A 9,187-nucleotide genomic window follows, 5' to 3' on the forward strand; every position below is an offset into this window, starting at 1 on the left:
TCAAGTCCTGGACCAGGTGGCTCAAAAATGACAACAAATAAATAGATAAGTAAAAATAATTATTAAAAATATATATATATATACAAAAATACTGTATACAAGGGTATACAATGATAACTTGTAAACCAGAAATGATTTCAAAATGAAAGTATATGTATAATTAAATTTATTTATATTTATCTTTACATGTATACATATTTATTAATCATAATTGTATGTGTACTTACATGCAAATGGCAGCACAGTAGGTTTATTTACATCAGCATTACCACAAACACGTGGGTAATGGATTACTCTACAAAGTTATGACAGCTACAACCATGCTAGGATACAGAAATTTGGGGGCTTCATTATAATCTTCTTGGACCACTTTCATACCTACAGTACATCACTGAAATACTGTTATGCAGTGGATTACTATATTGGTCAAGAAATATAACTTTGGACAGTCTGTGGCATAATCAGCACATATACACTAGCAGAGAGAAATTTATGGAGAGTTCTTTAGGAACCTGTAGTAGATTCCTGCCACACATTCCAGGTCTAAAATATGCATCAAGTGGATACTTGTAGGAGTTGTCTGGGACCATGCTATATGAGCAACTCTAGAAAAAGTTACTGACTAGTTTGTGTTTTAGCAATCAGTAACAGTTACCACTGTAGAACACTGAGTGTTCATTTTCAGGTTAGTTGGGAAACACTATCCTCTATGTGAAACCTGTTATCTATGTGACCAATAAAGACTATCTCATGATTCATATCTCTTGAGAATTTAGCATGCTCCCCCCTTAGAGTCAATTCAAACCATGCAATAAATGTGTTTTTCCCATGGTATCAGAAAGACTAGAGACCAATTTGTACTCATCTCACAGGGCTCTAAGATCAGATAACCTGCCTATTTCACCATGTCAATTTTATCTTGCCTTTTTATACATTTCTCATGCTGAATTTTATTATTTTTATTCTTCCATTTTAATTTATGAACCCTCATAAAATTACTAAATACAATGTAAAACAAGTGGGGAGATCAGTAAACGACTTACCGAAAATGAATTCATTTCCTTAACCCTGGATAAATACAGCAGTTTCTAAAATTATAGCTGGAAGAGAAGGTGAACAAAGGTCAGAGAAATGATGTTGCTTATTCCAAGATTCCCCTGCGGGAGAACAGACAAACATGAGAATGGCCTAAAAAGACCTTATTGGATGAGCAATCACAAATTTACTCATTGATAGAAATGAAAGACACATATTAAACTTATTTTAATAAAAATATGCATTCCCTATTGACTTAGTAAAAATGTTACTGTGGGGAACAGCAGATGATGTAATGGTTAGTTTGCTGAACTTTCACGTAGTTGACCAAGGTTCGAATCTCAAACCCAGTGGCTTAAACTCACGATGGGAACCTGTTTATGCATGCTGAAAATCCAAAGAGGAGAATGGAGAAGAGATTCTAACATGGCAATTCACACTGGAGGGTGATTTCACACTTTCTGCCTCTCTGTCTCTGTCTCTCAGGTGAGCACACATACTTTACATTGAAAATTTCTAAAAAAAATAAAAATAAAAATAAAAAAAAAACCTCACACTGGGGACCAGCAGATGACATAATGGTTGCATTACTGGACTCCCATGTAGTCAACCATGGTTCAAGGCCCAGATTCGATGGCTTAAAATTTATGCCAAGCACATATGTGTATCTGTGCCCAAAATCCCGAGAGGAAAATGGAGGAGAAGGGATTGCAGAGTGGCCATTTCCCCTAGAAGATGAATTCTACTTTCTGTCTTTCTATTTCTCTGGTGTACACGCATGCCCTATAGCAAAAATCTCTCTTAAAAAACAAAAAAAACCTCACACTCAAAGCATGTGTGCACATGACCAAAATCCCAAGAGAAGAATGAAGAAGATGGAATTGCACATGGTTATTCCCTCTGGGGGCTCATTTTTCACTTTCTGTCTTTTTGTTTCTCTCTGTCTCTCCAGCAAGGGAACATGCCCTATCGCAAAAATTTCTTTTTCAAAAAAAGTTACTGTGAAAAGTAATGTAAGAGTTTAAGAATGGCTGTTTAAATAAATTACAGTATCCCAAAGAAAGCAACTTTCTTTCACTAAAATTTACATTATAGAAAAACTCTTGGTCAGTATTAACTATATTCTTATTAATACAGACATTCCATATTAGTGTTTCCTCTAGAACAGTTCTTGCAGCTATATGACTAAGCCCCAGAGAAAGTATGCATCCTGCAACCTAGTATTTTTGGCATGTGACCATAAAGGAAAACATGTGCATTATGAATATTGATAGTAGTACAATTTTCCAGTAATGTTTTCTACTGACAAATCTCTCTGTATCCATGCTGGATACAAGTACATGGTTTTTTTGTTTGTTTGTTTTGTTTTTTAGGGTTTTTGCCATAGGGTGCATGTGCTTGCCATAGAGAGAAAGTGAGAAGAAAACTGAGAAATCACACCGAGAGGAGCCAACAATGCCACAGTCCCTTCTCTTCTATTCTCCTCTTTGGATTTTGGGCACACACATATGCAACTGGTGTAATTTGCAAGACACTAGGACCGGGACTCAAGCAGATACTGTGGTAGTTAAGATGCTAGACACCCACATGGGCCAACCATGGTTCATGCCCCAGACCTGGTGGGCTACAAATCATGCTAGACTGGGGCTGCCAGATGGCATAGTGGTTAAGTGTGCTGGACTCCCATGTGGCCAATCATGGTTCAAGTCCCGGCTTCCTTTCTTGCTTTCCCTCTCTCTTTCTCTGTCCCTCTCTGGTCAAACTGGAAAACAGTAATAAAGATAAAATCATTCTTTAAAGAAAATCATGCTGGGCACATGTGCATGCATGCCCAAAATTCCAGAAGGAGAATGGAGAAGTAACTGTGGCATGACCATCCCCTCAGCAGGGTGATGCCTCACTTTTCAGCTTACTGTTTCTCTGTCTCTCTCTGGTGAGTACACAGACCCAATAGCAAAAACCTTAAAGTTATGAATTCAATCAACATTTCAGGTCTTTTTGTGTCAATGCACAAGCTGATTTATAAAAGTCCAATATCTCCAACATGCTGTTAATAACGAACAAGATGTGGTATAGCAGGTGACGTGGATTAAGTCCCTGGATCCCAAATGGCCAACTGCCTAGTTAGAGTCCCAGACACTTGAAAATCACAATGGGTGTGGGTGCATGCATGCCCAAATGCTAAAGAGGAGATTGGAGAAGGAGTACAATAAGGGACTGCAGTGTGGCCACCAATCAGGGGTAATTTCTCTCTCTCTCTCTATCTTGACAACATACATGTCATATAGCCAAAGAGAGAGAGAAAAAAAAAGGGAGAGAGAGAAAAGGAAAGAAAATTGTCAGCATATGCCCTGGGCTTGGCTCAATCTAAGAGGAAACAGAAAGAGACAAAGAGACAGAATATCAGTGGACACAGGTGGCCTGAGACTAGGCAGCCTAAGCAACTTGTGCCGCCCAAACTGGGCACCTTTATTTATACAGCAAAGCAACACTACATACGTGTATTTCATGACATTCCATAGATAAATTGATATGTAACAGACAATAAGAAGCAGGTAACAAATCTATAAGGGCTTAGATATACTGGGCTGGGTGTGTCCCTTGGTGATAATCGTATCAAAGAGAAATCCCACTAAACTTCTTATCTAGTGGAGACAAGCCTAGTTGCAGGTGTGGGGAAGATACATCTTTAAAACATAAAAGAGATATTGATAAGGCTAAAGAATCTTGCCATAGGGCAGGCACCACCAGGCCCAGAGAAGCCTAAAGAATCTTACAGAGGCAAAGAAGGGATTGGACTTTGCTAACTGGGGTCAAGATGTTTCCTGAATTCCATCAGATGTGTCTATTAAAAGGTCCCTAGCAAATGTCACCCTTTGCTCTGCCTGCAGCAAGAGTCAAGAAAAGGACAAGCTGCAAGGTTCTGCCATAGCCAAAAGGGACAGGTGGTGTTTGCTCAGAACATGTCCCCACACCCTCAGGGCCTCTCTCCAAACACTCCCTACAGAAAATGATCAAGACCTGATATCTCTACAGGATATCAGAGCATTTGATGAGAGTATATTGAACAGACCTCATGATATCAAAAGAGACAAGTGGCACAGAAGAAGTTGCTAGAAAAAGGCTGATGCATGTTGCCTAGCTAAAGAATGGCAAAGCTTGCCTTGCACAGCTATTTTTGAATCAATGCCATAGGGTCAAATAATATGTATTAGTAGAAATCTAATAGAAAAAAACAGACAAGAACAAGATTTCAACATGACTTTTGCCTGTACAGGTGTGCTTTGGACCCTTTCCTCACCACACCCTTCACCATAAACCCCCAAGGTGCAAAACCCAGTGGCAATGAGAAAGAGTGGGCGTAGGACCACATGTCTCAGACATCTTGCAGCTCCCTTTTGCCCACAGAGGTGTGCTTTGTACCTCCCTTGCCTCGCTTTCCTGCCCCTCTTCACCATAAGCCCTCACAGTGCAGGAGCTGGTGGCAGTGAGAAAGGGAATGCTGAGAGGTAACAGAAGACAGCACATCTTTGACTTATTGCTGCTGCATTCCCTCCCCCAGCTCCCACCCACTGCCTAGGTGTGCACTGGAACCTCCCACCCTGTGCCACTCAGCCACAGGTCACGTGGTGCATGTGCCTCAGCAGCCAGAGAGAGTGAGCATAAAACAACCACACCACTAAGATGTCTTGCTCAGACCTTTTTCCCACTTTCCATGCACCCCTCTGCCACAAGCATAGTAGTAAGCAGCAAGAGAGATAGAGAAACAGAGAATGAATGCACAAATTCACACACCTCAAGATTTTCTGCTGCTACCTTTTTGCCTGCACAGGTATGCTTTGGGTCCCCCTCCCCCATAAGCCACCCATTTCATAGAAGCCCATGGCACAAAGAGAGAGAAAGAGAGAGAGTGAGAGAGAGAACAGAAAGAACACACTTCTCAGACTTCATCTGCTGTCTTTTGCACTGGTGTACTTTAGACCCTTTCAACCCTTCAACCTGTTTGCCTTAAACCCTCATGGTGCAGAAGCCAATGGCAACAAGAGACAGAGAGAGTGAGCACAGAAGGGCAGTGCATCTCAGACTTCTTGCTGCTACCTGTTACACTGGTGTGCTTTGGACCCGTGTCCCTCCCCCATGCTTCTCCCCCTTAAGCCCTCACTGTGCAGAAGCCAGAGACAGTGAAAATAAATGAGCTCAAAAGGACCACATGTCTGGCTTCTTCCTGTTGCCTTTTGTCCGCACAGATTTCTATTGGGACCTTCCCTCCTCTGACACTCCATTTTAAGCCTCCAAGGTGTAGGAGCTAGGAGCAATGAAAGAGAGAGAGGAACAGCATGTCTCAGAATTCTTGCTGCTGCATTTTGCCTGTGCAGGTGTGCTTTCGATCTTTCCCCCACACTTCACCCCTCTACCATAAATCCTCTCATTGCAGGAGCGAGCAGCAGCAAAACAGAGATAAGAGTAATCGCAGAAGGACCACATGTCTCAGACTTCTTGCTGCTGCCTTTTGCCTGTGCAGGTGTACTTTAGACTCTCCACAACCTGCATCCCTCTGCCATAAATCTCCAAGGTGCAGAAGCCAGGGGCAATGAAAGAGACAAAGTAAAAGTGAAGAAGAATTTGTCTCAGGCTTCTTGTCTCTGCCTTTTGAAAGTCCAGATATGTTTTGGAACCTCCACCACCACCCAGGCTCCCTACCATGAGCCTCTATGATGCAGGAGTCAGTGGCAGTGAGACAGAGAGTGAATGCCGAAGGACTACACAACTCCAAGTTGTAGCTGCTGTCTCTTCCCTGTGCAGGTGAGCTTTGGATTCTCCCCCTATGACTGCCCATGGTGCAGGTGTCAGTGACAGCAAGGGAGGGGGGAAGAGAGGGCCTTGTATATCCATCTCAGATTTCTTGCTGCTGCCTTTTGCCTGCCCAAGTATTCTCTAAATCCTTTCTAGGCCCTGAGTCCCTCTGCTTTAAGCACCCCAGCTCCCAGTGCAGAAAACAGCTGCAATGAGAAAGAGAGAGAGAGAGAGAGAGAGAGAGCACACACACAGGACAGTGAATTTCAGAAGCCTTGCTGCTGCATTTGCCTGTGAAGTTGCACTTTGGATCCTCCTCTCCCTACCCTCCCTGGCAGCCCTCTGACATAAGCCCACAAGGTGAAGGAGCCAATGGCAGTGACAGAGAGAGGAAGCATAAGGGCCTTGCATCTCAGACTTCTTGCTGCTGCCTTTTGTCTTCCTGCAGAAGTGCTTTAGGACCTCCTTCACCACCACACTGATCCCCTCCATCATAAGCCAACCCCCTTGCAGGAGCCAGTGACAAGGAGAGAATGAGTATAAAAGCAAGTATCTCAGACTTCTTGTTGCTGATTGCCTGTGCTGGTGGGCTCTGAATCCTCCACTTCCCCCACATCCCTCAGCCTTAAGCCTCCAAGTTGTAGGAGCCAGTGGCAATGAGAGAGACAGAGACAGAGAATAAATGCAAAGGATTGCTCATCTCAGACTTCTTGCTACTGCCATTAACCTGTGGAGATGGGCTTTGGGCCCTCCCAACCCCCGTGTCTCTGCCATAAGCCCCTGGGATGCAGGAACCTATGGCAGCAAGACACGGAGGGTGTGTGCAGAAGGAACACATATCTCAGATTTCTTGCTACTTCCTTTTGCTGTGCAGGTGTACTTTGCACCCTTCCCCTCAGCACACCTCCACCATGAGCTCCCACAATGCTAGAGCCAGTGGAAGTGAGAAAGAGAGAGTTAACGTGCAGGGACCATGTATTTCGGAGTTCTTGTGCTGCCCTTTGTGCTTGCATATGTGCTTTGACCCTCCCCAACACCTGCAAGCCTCCTCTCTAAGCTCCCATGGTACAGGGGTCAGTGGCAGTGAGAGATGAAGAGAGTGTCACATAAGAATGGAGCATCTCAGACTCCTTCATGCTGACTTTTTCCCATCACAAGTGTACTCTGGACATTTCCTGCACCTTTCTACCTTAAACCTCCATAGTCCAGGAGCCAGCAGCACTGACAGGCAGAGAGAAAAAAAAAAGAACCCCATGTCTCAGACATCATACTGCTGCCTTCTGCCAGAATAAGTGTGCTTTGAAATTTCTGCTCCCCACCCCCTGCATGCCTCTGTAATAAACCCCCAGGAGGTTGCAGGGGTCAGTGGCAGACAGAGAGCATACCTGTGCATGCCAGGAAGGACAGCACATCTCAGACTTCATACTGCTACCTTTTGCTCATGTAGGTGTGCTTTGGACTGTCCCCACACTTCACCCCTCTGCCATAAGCCCCATGGTGTAAAAGCCCATGGCAGTGAGACAGAATAGAGTGATCTCAGAGTCCTTGCTGTTGCCTTTCCCCCACACAGCTGTGCGTTGGCCCCTCTCACCCCTCATGTGCCCCCATCCTCTACAAGACTCCATGCTAGTCTGAGCTAGGGGCAACAGAGTGTTAGCACAGAATGGTGGAGCTGCTTCTTTCTGCCTTTTGCCCATGCTGGGGTGCTTTAGACTCTCCATGTCACATGCTCTTCTGCCTTAAGTTCCTAAAGTACATGTGTTAGCATTGGCAAGAGAGAGAGAGAGGGAGAGTGAGCACAGGTGGATAATTATCTCAGACTTCTTGCTGCTACTTTTGGCAAGTCTAGATGTGCATTAAAATGCCCCCCCACCACCACCACTCTGCCCTCCACCATAAGCCCTCCCATGGTAAAGGAGCCAGTGGCAGTGAGACAGTGAGAGTGAGCACTGACTTTCAGACTTTTTGTTGCTGCCTTCTCCCTGTAAAGATTCATTTTGGAACCTTCCTCTAGACAAAAAATAAGCAAAGATATACAAGATCTAAACAATACCATAAATTGAACTTTCCAACCAATAACCACAAAATACACATTTTTCAGACCCCCATATGGAATATATTTTTTTTAAAGATGGACTACCACATGATAGGACACAAAAAAATTAAAAGGTACAGAAACTATATCCAGCATTTTCTCTGACCACAGTGAAAACAAACTTGAGATTAACTTCAGAGAAAATCCTTGAAAAAACACAAACACATGAAAACTAAACAATCTGCTACTTAATGATGTCACAACCACTGAAGAAATTAAGACTGAAATAAAAAATGTATTTAAACTAACGATAATGAACACACAAGTTTTCATACCCTATGGGGCATGGTGAAAGCAGTCATGAGTAATTTTATAGTAATTAGTGCTCACAAGAAAAAAATAAAAGGGGGCAAGTAGACAACCAAATGCACACCTCATAGGACTGGAAAAAACACGGCAAGAAAATCCCAAAAAATAACAAGAGAAAAGAAACAACAATGACTCAAGCAGAAATAAATAAAATAGAAAATAAACAAACTATGTGGAAAATAAATGGAACCAAAATTAGTTCATCAAGAATATAAAAAAAAAAAAAAGACACACTGTTAACAAAATTAATCAAGAAGAACAGAGAAAGAAGCCAGGTAAATCAAATTAACAGTGAAGCAGGCAATATTAAAACAAGCATAACAGAAATACTGGGTTGTTGGAAAAGTCATGACACATTTGCATACAAAAACATGAAAAAATATGTCATGACTTTTCCAATGGCTTAATACAAAATATCATGACAAAATACTATGAGCGCCTTTTGGCCAGAACCATCTTCCAGTAATTAACCAAAACAACAAACACAAAAGGAAAGAGGCCTATATTGGGAGAGGCACCCAATACATGTTCTCTAGGCCTTTTAGAAAATATGGAGTGGTTCCATTAGCAACATATATGGGAATCTACAAGAAAGGTGAATGGGTACTGTTCAAAAAGAAATTCCCGATGCGGCCTAAGGCTGCAGGCCCAATCGCCCTGGACCTTCGTGCATTCCCACTCCTACTCCTCTTTGGTCCTCAGGTTGGTTGAGGGAGACCTTAAGACGAACTTGCACCCCACCCCACAAAACCTGCAAACCGGATCAAGCCAGCTAGCAGTTCCAAACACCAGGACACCAGGCGGCCTATGCCTGCAGGCCCGTCTGCCCAGGACCTGTCAAACATCCTCTGGCCCTTCCTCACTTGCTTTTGTGCTCTCTGAATTTGAGTGATTTGAATAGCACTATTTTTTTGTTTTGTTTTTCTTTTCTTTTTTTTTTTTTTTTGAGAGGGT

General features: G+C 43.0%; 1 pseudogene; it reads right to left on the bottom strand.

The window, feature by feature from the left end:
- The window catches only part of LOC106736460 (zinc finger protein 25-like), a 62,914-nt pseudogene that overhangs the window by 29,789 nt on the left and 23,938 nt on the right, over nt 1-9,187 (bottom strand).

Source organism: Tupaia chinensis, unplaced genomic scaffold (assembly GCF_000334495.1).
Source record: "Tupaia chinensis unplaced genomic scaffold, TupChi_1.0 Scaffold140564_1, whole genome shotgun sequence".
Classification (NCBI taxonomy): Eukaryota; Metazoa; Chordata; class Mammalia; order Scandentia; family Tupaiidae; genus Tupaia; species Tupaia belangeri.